The 16,209-nt window shown below is 31.4% G+C and overlaps 1 protein-coding gene across 1 annotated transcript in view; it reads left to right on the top strand.

The window, feature by feature from the left end:
• The window catches only part of NAALADL2 (N-acetylated alpha-linked acidic dipeptidase like 2), an 881,821-nt gene that overhangs the window by 752,634 nt on the left and 112,978 nt on the right, over nt 1–16,209 (top strand). The gene's annotated exons all lie outside the window — the stretch shown is intronic.

The following is a 16,209-nucleotide window of genomic DNA, read 5'->3' as shown; positions in this document are numbered from 1 at the left end:
GTGACTTTGGTATATGTGACCTTTATTATATGAATGCAAGTTCCTTCTATCCTTATTTTTTAAAGTTTTTATTCTAAATGGAAGTTGAATCTTTTCAACTACTTTCTGTGCATCATTTAATATGATCATGTGAATTTTATCTTTATTTTTCTTGATGTGGTGAATTACATTGATTGATTTGCAGATGTCAATCGATCCTTGCATCCCTGGAGTAGGTCCCATGGTCCTAATGTGTCATTCATAATGTATTGTTGAATTCAGTTTGTTAAGATTTTGCTGAAGATTTTTATATCTATATTCCTTTGGTATTTTGGTCTATAATTACATATTTTGTGATTTCTTTTTCTGCTTTGAAATTATGGTAATGCTAGCTTTATAAAACATTTTATAAGTATTTAGAAACATTTCCTTTTTCTCAGTTTTTTGTGAGAGTTTCAGAAAGATAGCTAACATCTAAGAACTACAACAAACTTACTCAACTAAGAAAAAAGAAATCAACTCAATCAACAAATGGACAAAACTAATAAGTAAACATGTCTGCAAAAAAGATATATAGATGACCAACTGGCATGTGAAAAAATGCTCATGCATTTGATATAAGGAAATGCAAATCAAAACTACAGTGAGATACTATCTCCATATCAAAAAGCCCAGAAACAACTTATTTGTAAAGGTGTAGAGAAAAGGGAACACAGTACACTATTGGTGAGTAATGTGAACTGCTGTAATTCCTATGGAAAACAATATGAGGTTCCCTAAGATATCAAAAATAGATACATTATCCAGTAATTCTATTCCTAATTATCCAAATAATGCAACAGTACTAATTGAGGGGATATATGTACTCTTATGTTGAATTTAGTAAGTGAACAATAGCCAAGTAATGTAAACAACCTAAATGCCCAAGGACATAAGTGGATTAATAAGATGTGTTATAAACATGGGTGAGTGCTAAACAGCTATTAAAAATGATAAGCTCTTGACACATGTGACAACATGGATGGAACTGGGAGCAGATTATGTTAAATGAAATAACTCAAGAAAAAAAAGTCAAATTCAGGTTTATTTCACTTGTATGTATAATGTAGAAGAAAAAAAACACACACAAATGGACCAACTAACCCCAAGAAAGTCCTAAAAATCTGACAGAGGAATAAGATTAGCAGAACAGGAGGTTATGGGTTGATTGGACTGTGGTAGAGGATTAAGGGTGTTTTGGTGGTAGGTGTTGAATAGTAGCATGTATCTGAAGAGGTATGAAACTGTACCTATAAACATAAATAATATCGTAAACCAATTTTACTTTTAAAAATAAATAAATGAGAGAGTGAAATACTGTTTGATGATTTCATTTATATGAGGTATGTAGAGTAATCAAAATCATAGAGACAGAAAGTAAAATGATGACTGTCATTGGCTAAGGAAGGCAGGAAAGGAGAGTTATGTTTAATGGGTATAGAGTTTCAGTTCTACAAGTCTAAAAGAGATGTAAGAATGAATGGTGATAGTAGGTATACACAATAAATATTTATTAGCACTGAACTATATAGTTAATATGGTTAATTTCATGTATATTTTACTCAATAAGGTAATTGGAAAAAAATATAATTATCCAATTAACTATTCACTTACTGTTAAGTTTTGAAACAATTTTGGAGTTTTCTAAATTATTTTTCTCTTCATTTTTGTCTCAGTAAAGAGCTTGATATGACCTATTGCTCATTTCTTGTGTCTACTTTTAGTAAATTAATAGCTGTGATTATTTTATATATGCTTTTGGATTTAATTTAGTATGTCATTAGCATTTTCTTGCTAAAATGTTGTTCATAATAGACACTCAATAAATGATGTCCTTGGATCCTAAACAAAGCAAAGTGAAACAAAGCAAAACACTGTAGCTACATTTAGAAAGAAAAGACTTTAAAATCAAATGCTAACATGTTGGGTATAATATGGAAGATACACACTATCTTATTATTTAGTTAATAGTACCTTTCCCCTAGATCTTACCATTCTCTATGGATGGTGCATTCAGTAAAACAAAGATTACCATATATATATATATATATATATATATATATATATATATAGTACCATGGAAACCAGCAAATGAACTGATTCTACTTGTGAGTTTCCTCAAGAAATATCAGTTTATTAGTCCTTTTGTTTTTACTAACTTATTTATGTAGGACATATTTATTTTTAGTTGGTATAGGATATACAATATTAACATTTAATTTAGCATAGTGGTTTTTTTAAAAGTTTTGTTTTTCTTTTTTTTTAATACAAAAGCTCGTGTGGGAGGGAGAGAGGATTCACCAGAGATGCAGCAGGGAGCAGAGCAGGCTCACGGACCAAAAACACTGCTGAGGGCAGCAGCGGGCAAGGCAGGAGAGGTCAGCCTCGCCATGTGGGAATCTCCCTGGCTGACCGGGAATCGAACCCATGCTGCAGAGGCTGTGGACAGCGTCACAGTGCAGCACTCAACCTGCTGCACCTCCAGGGAGGCCTGTAATTTAGCATAGTGTTTTAAAAAAGATTATTCTTAGAAGGATATACATTTCTTTATTTTCTTATATAATGTTTTAATAGGGATATTTTACTGGAATTATTTGGACACTACAATATCCAAAAACGAAAATTGTAGGAATACAAGTAATTATTCCCATGACATATGTGTAAAAAATATCATGGTAAGATTTAGTTGAAGAATAAGGTAGTATTTGTATAAAGTTCAGAAATAAAAGCTATTAATTCTTCCATTTTTTATTGGCAATATTTTAAAGGCTATAAATATTCATTGTTTTTCAGTGATGTTAATAAAAGCTAGCAGTGTAATCTTTAATGATGAAAAACACTTCAGTGATTCTAATTTTTAACTATTTCAGTTGCTATCAATTGAATTTGACTGTCAATTATCCTTTAGAGAGGATTAGTCTGTGTCACAATTAATAGACTCATTTTCTACTAACATAACTTGTGAAATATGAACTTGTAATTATTCTAAAATCTCACAATTAAAATGTTTGCACTAATTGTTAAGCATCTTAGAACATGATAACTGAAAACTTAAAATAATATATTTGTTTTATAACTATTAAAGAGGCAAGTTAAACTACAGAATACTTTCTCTTGAGATGTCATTCTCAGCTATAGCTTTGAAAAACAGCTCAATAGCCTTATATAAAGTAAGAGAAAGGACAAATAACAATAAGGGTTTTTTCAGTTTCCTGAATTTCAAAACTCTGCTGTATGCATGAGGTTATTAGAATTTATAGTGCAGTTCCCTGTAGCTTAGATAAGCGAGTTATGATTTCTAATAAAGAATGGCAAATCTGAGTGTCTTCCAAGTATCTCTAATATTTATATATTGTTGAGACAAAACATGAGTATATTGTATTCTTTTTAGCAAAGCAAGTTAATGATATTTTTAAATACTGTGTATATGCTCATTCAAGGTTATTATTAAGCTGTAATTTAAATATTTTATTAAAAAACACTTTGGATTTTTTTCTTTTACATCAAATTACTGTTACTAGATGCATATTGTCTTAATAGAGGCCTATAGTCTGTGTTTTGATGACATAAGCAGAGAAATACTAGAAAATACCTCTAGCATTCTTAATGTAGTAATTGTACTTTGTCATGAAGAATTCTGGTTGCAGTTACTCAAGATGATGAGATATTAAAACCCACCTCTTAATGCTTTAAAAAATGTATTATAGGTGTGTATTTTCTTTATAACTGAATAATTATAAAGTTGGAAATTGTGTCATGTTCTTTCTTGCCTAGAGAAGTATAACTTACTGTTTTTCAAAATACCACACAAATGTTACAGTTTCTACAGGCAAGCTTATATTATCACGGTCTCCTTTTCCCTTTTTTCTAATCCAAAGTGAATTATTCTTAATATAAGATTGCAAAAAATTCACTCCCTTTTTAAACAGAAGTTATTCCTCCAAGTAGATATTTTGCTACAACACATTAAAAATCACTACTGCATATTAACATAGGCATAGGTAGAAAGGCTGTTATTGTCTCTGAGCATATATCTTTTTGTTCATACATACTTGAAGTTTGTGTTAACATGTAATTTTTATAGAATAATAATAAACTAGTGAAACAAATCAGAAGTGCTTCTTATTATAGAGATCTGTCAAAAAGTTGAAAGTGAATTCCAGTGGTAATTTCTGCACTTTTTCTCACTTTGATAAAGATACTTTGTCTTTTAAAACCATTCTCAGGTGATGTTTCTCTCAAAGTGCTGGAGAAGTACAGACACAAAGGACAGTGCACTCAGTGGATAACAGATTAGTTCTAGTAGGCAGGTCAAATATCCTTTCAAAAAATGCTTTTGAAACAAAGCCTCTGTATAATAAAAAGATGTAAAAGCCCCAGGCCATAGCCATTTATTTAAAAATATATATCTAAAATAACACAACAAACCAGACGAATCTGGGCAGTCTTTTTGAATGGAATAGACTTAAATCATGATAAGTAACTGTCCTAGGGACAGTATCCAATATCAACATAGTGTCTCTAGTGAAAGATCCCCTTATACACAATACACACGCATGAACTCAGACACAGATCTATAATGTTTGGTGTGAACTAATCAGTGACACAGATTTTCAATGCTAATCACTCTCAGTATAATTTTTTTAGAAAAGTTTGAAAGCAATATACATATATATGCTTCAAAAGCATCCTTTCTCATGGAGCTGGAATGAATTCTATACATAAAAGATACATAGATAATGCATAATTAATAATCTCTATATAATTTAAATTATTAAAGATAGCAAATGTTTAAATATATTACTGTAGTGAATTATAAAATAAATAAATCATATATATATACATATCTTTTTTTTCAAGGAAGCTTGAATGTCATACGGTTATTTTCTTAATAAACTTTGGGCCTGTGTTCTGCTGCTGTTTGTGTTATATAGAAAATTGCATATTTTAAAATATCTATTTTAGTCAGCCTTTGAATTATGCAATGACTCTCTTGCAAAGTTCACAAAAATTTGGGTATTATATGATAAAGTAAATGTATACCACAAATATGAATATTTTAATGATATTAAATTGAATTTTAGGAACTAAGGAAGAATTATATTTTAAGAAATCAAACAAATTTTGGTGTGAAAATCACTGTGGTAGAAAAGTAATATTTATTTTGATGCAATTAGGGTTTATTCATTATATGTCTATTTGATTTTATAAAATTAAGGTGTGGAATTTCATTACATTTGAAATTACAGTAGCTTGGAACCATTTAATGGAGGTTCCAAGAGTAATATTTCTTTGTGCTAAAATAAAGTAATAATAAATAATCGTATTTGTTAACAGAAAGAAGAATTATGATGCTTGTAATTACTAATACCTATTTAAGAAAGCAAGAAAGAGGGAAATCAATTTTAGAACATTTCCTTCAAAGGTTAAAAAAGAAAAAGAACATAACAGGATGTTTTTGATTGCTGTTAATAAAAACTGACTAGCAAACTTGATTAATAAATGTACAGGAATTATATTTTTCTTAAGTAACTGAAACGTCTGGGAAAAAAAGCACACTTCAGGAGTGGTTCACAGTCCTTAGATATATCTGTTATTTTCTTCATTTGCCTTTCTCTCTGGTGGGCTTTTTACCACTGCAATTCATTCATATAAAAAAGTGCTGCTAACATTTCATGGAATCATATCTGTACATAATTCTGTCAGAAAAAGAGAGAAGACCAGTTGTCTGGTGACTCTCAAAATAGCTTCAGTGAATCCCATTCCTAATATTATATGGTTGCTATAAAATAGTATAAATTACAGAGTAGCAACAGTGTTTTTGAGAGAATCAACAGGTCTGCTACCAATTTTGACAATGTTTTTGACCACAAATAGATAAGAATATTTTGGAAAATGCAAAATCAATGCTAACCAGTGGAGATGTTTTTTCTTACATGTTGGTACATATTTCAGGATGACTAGTTATTTTACCGAGCTGTAACGGTAGAAGAAGAAAGTGGCACATAGTATGAGAAATATTCATGAAATGAGTTTGGTAACTTCATTTACTCCTTCACCTGTTCAAACCGGCTTAACCATCAAACTGCTGCTGTTCAAAGCCATTTTTCCAAAAGTTTTACTCTTTAAAGTGATCTATTTTTAAACATGGAAAGAATGACAAGCACTTTTAAGGTTGATAAACCTAAATGTTGTCACCATGCATAATCTTTGTAATTTAAAAAAAGATTTTACTTCTTGGGTATTTTTAAACTCTTATACATTCAAGATCTTGACAATATTGTCTGAGGCTCACAATGGATGTTTTAAAAGATGCTGATTTGGAGGAAGGAAACTAAGGAAGATAAAGTAATTATGGTTTATTGCATTTGCTTTGACTAATAATCTTGTCTAATTCACACTATGATAATCCAGTGGGAGGAGGCTGTGAAGGCAGATGGATCTGCCAAAATAGACACACTAAATGATTGGGAATATGGGACTAAGGAGTAAATGTATGAGAAAGGGGCTGATGAGAAATGTAGAAAACAGTTAATTCACAGTAAAAAAAAGTCCTTGTTGTGTCAGATAACTAGGAAAACATTCTAAGCAAAGAAAGCTATTTTTTTTTAAAAAAAAAACATGGGCTTTAAGTAATAGTTCTCTTTTTAGTCAACTAGTTGGAATCACTTTGTATCTACAGTACCACATATATAAAATAAGCGTTAATATATTATGTAGAATTATTAAGAAAAAATGACAGTCTGTAATGTTAAAAATTCAAATGCAAATAGGACTAGCATTTGTGGATGTGATCTCATTTTATTCTTATAATGAATATCCTTCCCTTTCCTACTCCCAACTCCTCTTATTCCCTCCTTCTCTCCTTCCCTCCTTTTAATGCTCAACCATAATTACTTTTATCTTCCATTAGAATGTAAGTTCAGGGGCCTCCCTTTTGGTACAAGGGGTTAAGATGCAGCACTATGAAGCAATCTGCAGCCTCTGCAGCATGAGTTCAATCCCCAGCTGGCCAGGGAGCTACACACATGGTGCAGCAGACCTCTCCTGTCTCGCCCACTGCTCCCCTCAGCAGTGTATTTCAGTCAGTCTGTCTGTCCTGTTCCCCACTCTGTCTCTGGTGAATCCTCTCACACCCTGCATCTCTGACCTGTAACCCCTGCTCTTGTATGCATAAATAAATATTTCTTGGGAAAAAAATATATAAGTTCATTGAGAGCAGAGTCTCTTTCCTGCTTTATGTACAGGGCATAATTATTTATTGAATAAAGGACTAAAAATCCATTTATAGTATAATATAGGAATAAGCTTAACCAATGTGTATACAAATGCCTTCTCATTTCATCCCCAACATAAGCCTCTCCTCCAAAGCTAAAATTTCTGTATGCATAGTTGTTTTATAGATTTATTAAAAATCATTGTAAAATAAGATTTTGCACAAAATATAAACACATATTATTTGCACTACAAATCTATTCCACATTGTCTTCTATATACCCTCTGATTTAGATCAAAACCTGATTTCAATTGGGACTTCACGTGCATCTGTTGAAGTCACTTTTTTTTTTAAAGATTTATTTATTTATGCATACAAGAACTGGGGTACAGGCCAGAGGTGTGGGGGGTGAGAGGATTCACCAGAGACAGAATGGGAAACAGAACAGGCAGAATGACCAAAATACAATGCTGAGGGGAGCAGCGGGTGAGTCAGGAGAGGTCTGCTGCGCCATGTGGGTAGCTCCCTGGACGGCCAGGGATTGAACTCGTGCTTCAGTGGCTGTGGATAGCTTGATAGGTTGTGTCTTATCCTCTTGCGCCACCAGGGAGGCCCCAGAAGTCACTTTTTGTAATGTAATCACTGCCCACCCCCCATAACTGTGATCTGGCTCAGACAATAAGACAATTGTTTTGTCATTAGTTTTAACTTCAATTTAGTATATTGTTCTATCCCCTGGGTATTCTATAAAGATAAGAAAGTCAAGACTAAATGCCTGTTTACACATAATCTGAATGCTTTTCGGCTAGAATATTACATAGGCAATGTCTGCATCATATCCCTCACACGCATCATACATGGTTGCTGCATCATCAGTAATTTCATGATTGATCATATGATGAGGATAATAATATTGTGATATCTCCACTGTACAGTTATGTTTTCTTTATTATGAGAAAAACATAGCTGTGATGTTACTTTAGAAAAATCAGAATTTCAATCCTCCAATATAGTCAAGAAATAATAGATTATGCTACAGTAACAAAGAATTTAAAAATGTTAGTAGAAGAGAACCATATCTAGCCACTGAAGTTTCTAATTGCTGATGGGATGATATTATCTTTTGAATTTAAATGGACAGAACTATAGAATTCCTATAACCAGTTTTTTCAAACATTTTACAGTTTAGCTTGATTTTTTTTTTGGTACAATATTATCTTTTTTAAACTGACAATTGTGATTGATAATATAATTATAATTATTATTTTAATTATTTCTGAAATTCCCAATCACAAAATCCTACAGTTTCATTCTAAATGTGGATCATATAGCACAGTAATCTTTTTTGATTCTCTGAAGAATAAGGGAAAGGACATCTAGGGTTAATTTTTAAAACAATTGTTTAATCTACACCATACTTTTGGATAGTGACAAAGCAAATCATTCATTTTTAAGTTTTTTAATTGAGGTAACATTGGTTTATGATGTTTGTGTTTTAGAGTTGTAGGTTCCCCTTCCTCAGATGTTATTACCACAGCGCACCCTCCACCAAAACACATCACCGTAGTCCACTGTGCTCCTTCCTCACTTTACTTCTTGCCTCTCACTATATCTCTCAGAAGCCTCAGTTCTCCAGTTAGATTTCTAAATCAGAGACTTTTTGAAATGCTGAGACACAATGATGCCTGTTTAATACCTTTTGATCAGTATTTTCAAAATGAAACCATTTTCATGAAATGCATTTTAAGAATACTAGTGTAAATTAAGGGTTTTTCTTCACAATTCAGTCTGTACAAAAAGGTAAGATCTTCTATTATTTTATATAGTCTCCCATCTATAATGTCGTATAAACATAAAAATGAATTTCTCAACCTTAATGATTTTCAGGAGATTTTTCTCTTTTCTGGGGGTAAAGGCAAAAAAATTCTATTAGACTGAATAAACCAAAATAAAATAAGACTTTTGAACTCTGCAGTGAAGGATGTTATAAATAGATATGAATATTATGTTTAGGTTTTTTGGACAATTTTTAGTTAAAGATAACTGAAAGTAATAATATTTTGTAATTTTATCTATAGAAAAATTCTTGCATTGTAATAAAATTCTAATCCATAGCTATGGAGTCATCTTATATAAACTAATTTGATTTCTTGTATTGCCAGCAATTGCTGTTTCCATTCTCTTAATTAAAGAATTATTTCCTGAATGAGATATAGTTGTACATATAAATACACATACAAATAAATTCATATTAAATGAAAATGTGTACTCTACTTAGAATGTGTACAAGGGAAGTGTCTACATTTTTAATAATACATTTAAAATATTAACCTTAAAAAGTTCTAATGATCACATAATATATAATATATTGCATAATAGTTCATAAAATGTTAAGCATTTAATACTATAAAATGTTCATTAAAATTCTTCAAAATTTATGTTGATTTTTTTTTAGTCTGTTATCACTTAAGGCTATTTTGAATATGAATTGTGCATATGAATTATTGAAAATTCAAAATTGCAAGCCTACATATTGTTATCATTAAATGTGACATGGCAGGTGTACCTTTAAAACTTTTTTATAAAAGTCTGGTGGTGGGATGACATAAATGAAAGAAGATATCTTTCTTTAGAGTGCATTAATCTCTGAAAAGTAAATTTTATGTAAAACACAAAGATATTAATTTAACTTGTTGCATGAGAGTTCTTCATTAAGATAGAAATATCTCTGACTTTCTCTAAGGCCACAATTATTACATTCAGATTATTTTTCCCACTACTTTGTCTTAGTGCCAATTAAATTCACTATAAATCTCTGATTGCAAAATTTCAGAATTTTCAAAAGATTCTCTTATAGGACTGGAAGTATAACAGTTATTAGTTTAGGAGAATTAATTTAAACAGGCAAATTTTGATTGATATGTTTGCTATTTAAGCTTTGGAAGGAAGCACAATTCACCAAGAAGTACAATGATTCCAGGTAATGTTTGTAAAGCGCTTGACTCCTGGAGCCCTGTGTAAATGTAAGAATTATATGAGTAAGATGAGTCTTAGCAGCACTTAGGTTACTGTCCACAGAGGACTCCTTTGATTGTTACTATGGCATCATGGTAAAAAGAAAGTCTCTAGCCAGCAGCTCTCATTTCTTGCTCTTGTTAGTGTTCTGTATTTATTGTCTATGGATTTCCTTTAGAGCAATCAGACAAAGCAATTACTTTACAATGTTGATTTGGTCTAGATCTATGTACCCCCAGTAGAGCTTTGTAATAACATTCAGCTGAAAGAGGTAAGCATTAAAGTCGTGTTTTGACTTTCCATTCTGTCTCTTACTGGGTTGTCATATCCCAGTTCATATGACTGAAGATTTAGCATATTTGCTTTAGGTACTTTTCTGAGAGCACAACTGAACCATGGAGGGGCCAGAGCAAAAGGACTACAAACATTCACAATAGGCTACACTTTATCTTCATTCTATTCCCATTGTGTTATGACTAAAAAATGGAATTTTTCTCCTGTTTGACTGCTTTTCTTTTCTTTTTTTCATCGGTAAGAAATGGACATAAAATTCAAGTATATCAGGATCCATTGGGAAGGATTTATTCGGAAATTAAATACAATAAGATAATGTTTATAATAATTTATGGAATGAATGCATCCAGCATGTAAAACCTATTTTTAAGTACTGTATACTCATAAAATACATAGCTGAGGACGAGTTTTAAATCATAATACTCTTGCTGGCAATAGTTCAAATAAAACATTCTGTAATTCAGATAATTTTCCTTACTTTCTTCCATACCTTAAGTATTATTATAAAGAATACTTTATTATTGGATATGTGCCAGTGGCACATACATCTTAAACTTGCATACTTTGCCAACAAATGCTTCCAGAGTGTATGCTTCACCTGCCACTTTTAATTAACTTGTGGCTATCTAGTCCAATCCTTGTGTACTCCAGAGAACTTTCCTTAGATCCAAACACTATATATTAAAAAAAATCATTACAAAGGCTTACTGTGTCTCACAAAAGCAGTGCTACATAAAGAATATTCTTTTCCTCTTTACGAACTTCCGCAACCAAAATAATATGAATCTTATAGGTATGGTGAGGAGGGTAAAGATAAGTAGGTAAGCAGGTTGGTAGGTAGAGATAGTTATAAAACTCATTTAAAGATAAAAATATATCTCGGAGAAAAATGACTTCTTACAACTGCATTAGCATTCTAGTTCCTGAAATTATTCTCTGCTGGACAATAGGACTGCTCAAGTCATTGAAATTAGCATTTTGTCATGTCACCATAACTTTAGAGATATTTTTATTAATGTATGGATTCCACATTTCCTATGGTTGCTATGGATTATATAAACAAATACTAAGATTGCTGTAGCTTTTGCAACTCAGATGATAAGATACATAATATAATATGTTCTCTCTCATCAGATTTTTGTATTACTTCCCCAAATCTTGCTAATTACTTTATATGAAAAATACTTGATAAGAAATATATGATTTAGAGTAATATATATATATATATTTTTTAGATTGGATCTGGTATTCCCTAGCTTGACTGAATTTCTTGTATTCAAGTAATAATTATGGTTAGCTGGTATTGAGGAATGTGGAAAGTTACAGTAGATTAATAGGTAATGTATATAACAGGGTAGAAATTAAGTATGATTTTTTTTCCTTTTCCCTTGTAAAATAAGGAATTGACAATCATGTTCTCAGAACACAGAAATGGTTTTTTATGTTTTCGTAATTGATATATATGCACTTCTCTGAATAGACAAATATCTTCTAGATAACATTATCTGCATAACATTTCTAGCATGAATAAATTAAAAATTAAACACCAGAAATTACATGGCTGTATGCAAATCAATTTTGATTTTGAAGCTTCATTGTATATTGAATTGAGCAGGTTATTGCTCAACTTGAAAGTGGTTGCACATATGCCTTAATTTAACTTCAAAATTGTCAAATCAGTGTTTCACAGTATATTCCACAGATATTGTTTTTATAGAATTTATCATTTTTTTAATCATTCTACTTAAATATATCAGGTTCACATATACACACATTACACAGAAACATTTGTTTTTGCTATATTCTAGATTTACTAAGCCATAATTTAGGATGTGGATATTTAGTTAGTGGATGTTAAGATTCTGGATACAGACATGATTTCTAAATTCTAGGTCCACTATTTATTATAATTCTCTGAGAAATCATGTGAAACTCTCAATAGTTTTGTTGCTTCATTTGTAAATTGTGATAGGCTAGAAAGGCTGTATTATATTTACTTCATTATCTACTTAATAGGTTTGTTATGAAGAACATAGGCCTCACACATAGTAACTGATAAATTGTAGTTACTATTGTATATTTATTGAAGGTACTTTTACTCACCCCAAAGTTTGTGAATACAAAGTCAATGACAATATCAATATTTCCCAGTGATTATTTAAAAATTTTTCATAATGATTCATCAGAGCATTTTAAGAAAAAAAAATGTACATTTTTAAAAGCATGTCATGGGCCTCCCCTGGTGGCGCAGGCAGTTGAACGCTGCTCTGTGAAGCTGTCCGCAGCCTCTGCAGCGAGGGTTCGATCCCTGCCGACTGGTGAGGGTCCCACGTGGCACAGCAGACCTCTCCTGTCTCGCCCGCTGCTCCCCTCAGCAGTGTATTTCAGTCAGTCTGACTGTTTTGTTCCCCGCTCTGTCTCTGGTGAATTCTCTCACCCTCCCACACATCTGTCCTATACCCCAGTTCTTGTATAAATAAATAAATAAATCTTTAAAAAAAAAAAGCATGTCCTCTATTTTGAGCTTGCTGTATTGTATACTGAATAAAATGTTTTCTTTCTTACTAATTAGGTAACTCCTTGAATTTCTCTGACATCTGATTGCTTGCTTTTCTACTTATTTGAAATGTTAGTAGTGCAGTATAACTACCATATAATACTATAGCTATATAGTAAAATAGTATAGATATTAGTTGGTTTAACAAATTAATTCAATAGTTTATAATTAAATGTAACTGTAAAACTGAATTGATTTTACTTGGATTCAGTTGCATTCAATATTTAATTTAAAGTATTAAAGTATTCAGTTAAGAATTGTCTTTCTTAGAAGCGTAAGTTTTATTTTTAAAAATAGTCTATGTGAACTCATTATTTTGTAAAATTCAATTTGGTCTTGAGTTTGCACCCATCTAGCTAGCCAAAGAGGAATGAGATTTCTATATGTAGCATTTGAATTTTTTGTCTTTTAATGCTCTGTTAGTCAGCATGTTTCCAAGGAAACAGAATTCAGTTTTCAGCTGGGTACTGCCAAAGACAAATTTAGGCTATGCATAAGGTCTGCCTGGATTGAGATGACACAAAATATTAATATTGTAATGACTGGATAAAATTCACCAGGATACTACATGAGACCCTTTAAAAACATCCCAAAATGATGTTGTGTCTTTATTTTGGGGTGCTTTGCATGGCATATTATTCTTAATTATCACCAAAAATATTGTCAAGTAATATCATAGCTTTTTATAAGCATTGTGATATAAGAAATTTATAGGAGGATAAGAAAAAAAGATATTTTTTTCATTTTGCCTATACATCTATCTCTCTATCTCTTTAATGATAAAAACATAAAATACCACGGATGGTTATAGGGATGTATATATTCTGCTGATCTTTGTGTAATACTACAATAAACTTTCTTCCTACTCTAAGGTAAATAACTATACTCAAAGTGATTTTATTGTTAATAATGTCAAAATAGTTTTATTTTATAATAATTAGAAAATAACTTATTGTTATATCATTTATTTTAAAAATAAATAGCATTACCTAGGAGTGGAATTGCTGGATCATATGGAAGCTCTATGTTTAGTAGGTCCAGAAATCTCCACACAGCTCTCCATAGTCGTTGGACCAGTTTGCATTCCCACCAACAGTGCAGGAGAGTTCCTTTTTCTCCACAACCTCGCCAACATTTGTTGTTGCTAGTTTTTTTAATATGTGCCATTCTCACTGGTGAAAGATGGTATCTCATGGTAGTTTTGATTTGCATTTCCCTGATTACAAGTGATGTTGAACATTTTTTCATATGTCTGTTGGCCATTTGCATTTCCTCTTCAGAGAAGTTTCTTTTTAGCTCTTCTGCCCATTTTTTGACTGGGTTATTTTCTTTGTTGTTGTTGAGAATCATCAGCTTTTTGCAGATTTTTGTGATCAGTCCTTTATCATTAGTGTTGGGTGCAAAAATGTTCTCCCAGTTGGTGGGGTTTCTCTTTATTTTTGTTATTGTCTCTTTTGCTGTGCAGAAGCTCTTTAATTTGATGTAGTCCCAGCTGTTTATCTTTGCCTTCACTATCACTGCTTTGGGTGATGTGTCTGTAAAGATGTCTTTGATATGCAAAGGACACAGAAACATCTATTCCAAAGAACACCTGCACCCCTATGTTTATAGCAGCACTATTTACAATAGCTAAGCTTTGGAAACAGCCCAAATGCCCAAAAATAGATGACTGGATCAAGAAGATGTGGTACATATATACCATGGAATATTACTCAGCATTCAAAAAAGATAAACACATGCAATTTGCAGCAACATGGATGGCGCTGGAAGGGATCATGCTCAGCAAAATAAGCCAAAAAGAAAAAGAAAAATACCGGATGGTCTCACTCATAGCAGGAATCTAGAAAACTTAAATAAGGGATCAGGAAAATGAATAACTATAAGAAAGTGAAAATCAAAATCAACAAAAAATATGAACCAGAGACACTTTTTGGGGGGTGGGGGCCGGGAGGGGAGGGATTGGGGTCAGAATGGGGCATGTGCAGTTGTATGGGGGAATATAAAAATAAAATTTATTATTTAAAAATAAATAAATAAATAAATCACATTAAAGTGAAATCTTTATAAAAATATGTGAAGATTTATAAGAATAATAAATGCATAAACCTGACATAAATTTGACATAATTAAAATGAAGACCAATGGATGCTTCTTTTCAAGTAAAAATTAGAAGATTGGGAATTTTTGTTTCATTTTTACTGAAAAAAATCATATATATATATATGTACACATACACACATAGCAAACACATGTAATAAATATGTATTTATATAACAGCTATGAAATTAGTTATTTTGGGGTGGTGGCATTTGTAAAATTAAGGAATATTCAATATTTAGAAAAAAGACTTTAATATATTACTTGAGTATCAGATGTAAGAATGTACATAGATAAGTAATATTTATAGGATGTATTTCTGTGGGATAGTGAGTTTCCTTTTAAGATAAAATTGCTCACCAGTCTTTAAGAAAGGGTATATCTGGAAGAAATAAAATCGGCAATAGAGAAATACACAATTTGTTGAGCAATGACAATGGAGATAAGTAAAACAATTCTTGGAGAAATGTGAATATAAGTCTTACAGTATTTGCTGGGAAGATCTAATTTCTGCTCAACACTCATGCTTAAGTAATGACATCTCTGATCAACTAGTAGTCTGCAACTGCCTTGTCTGGTGGAGAAATAGGAGGACTTTTTAGGTTTTAGGGAGCAATATGATATGCTAGTTTGGTGAAATACAGCATTTTTGGTAATCATAAGGTTCCTTCTGATTTTTTTTTTTTATTGAGTATACCTGTATTTTGTGTAGGGTATGTCTAATACTCTATGTCATGTAGCCAATATTTTTTTTTTCAGTGCTTTCATTAAGGAGCACAAACATACAAAGCTTCAATAGGAAAAATATTTTGTCTATTTTTTTTAAATCTCCTTATAATCCTCAGTACCTGAAATAATGACTGACCTCAAAGTGCACAAATGATACACCTGCTAAAAGGATTCTACACAAAATTTCATATATTCTATAGGTCTCTTTAATGGAGCTAATAAATTAACATCTTTTTTATATAAAACCAAAAACAACAATAAAGCAGCTCTCAAATCAAATGAC

Source organism: Talpa europaea, assembly GCF_964194135.1.
Source record: "Talpa europaea genome assembly, chromosome: 4".
NCBI classification, from domain to species: domain Eukaryota; kingdom Metazoa; phylum Chordata; class Mammalia; order Eulipotyphla; family Talpidae; genus Talpa; species Talpa europaea.
The sequence above is the reverse complement of the archived record's forward strand: the minus strand, read 5'-3'. Positions and strand labels throughout refer to the sequence as shown.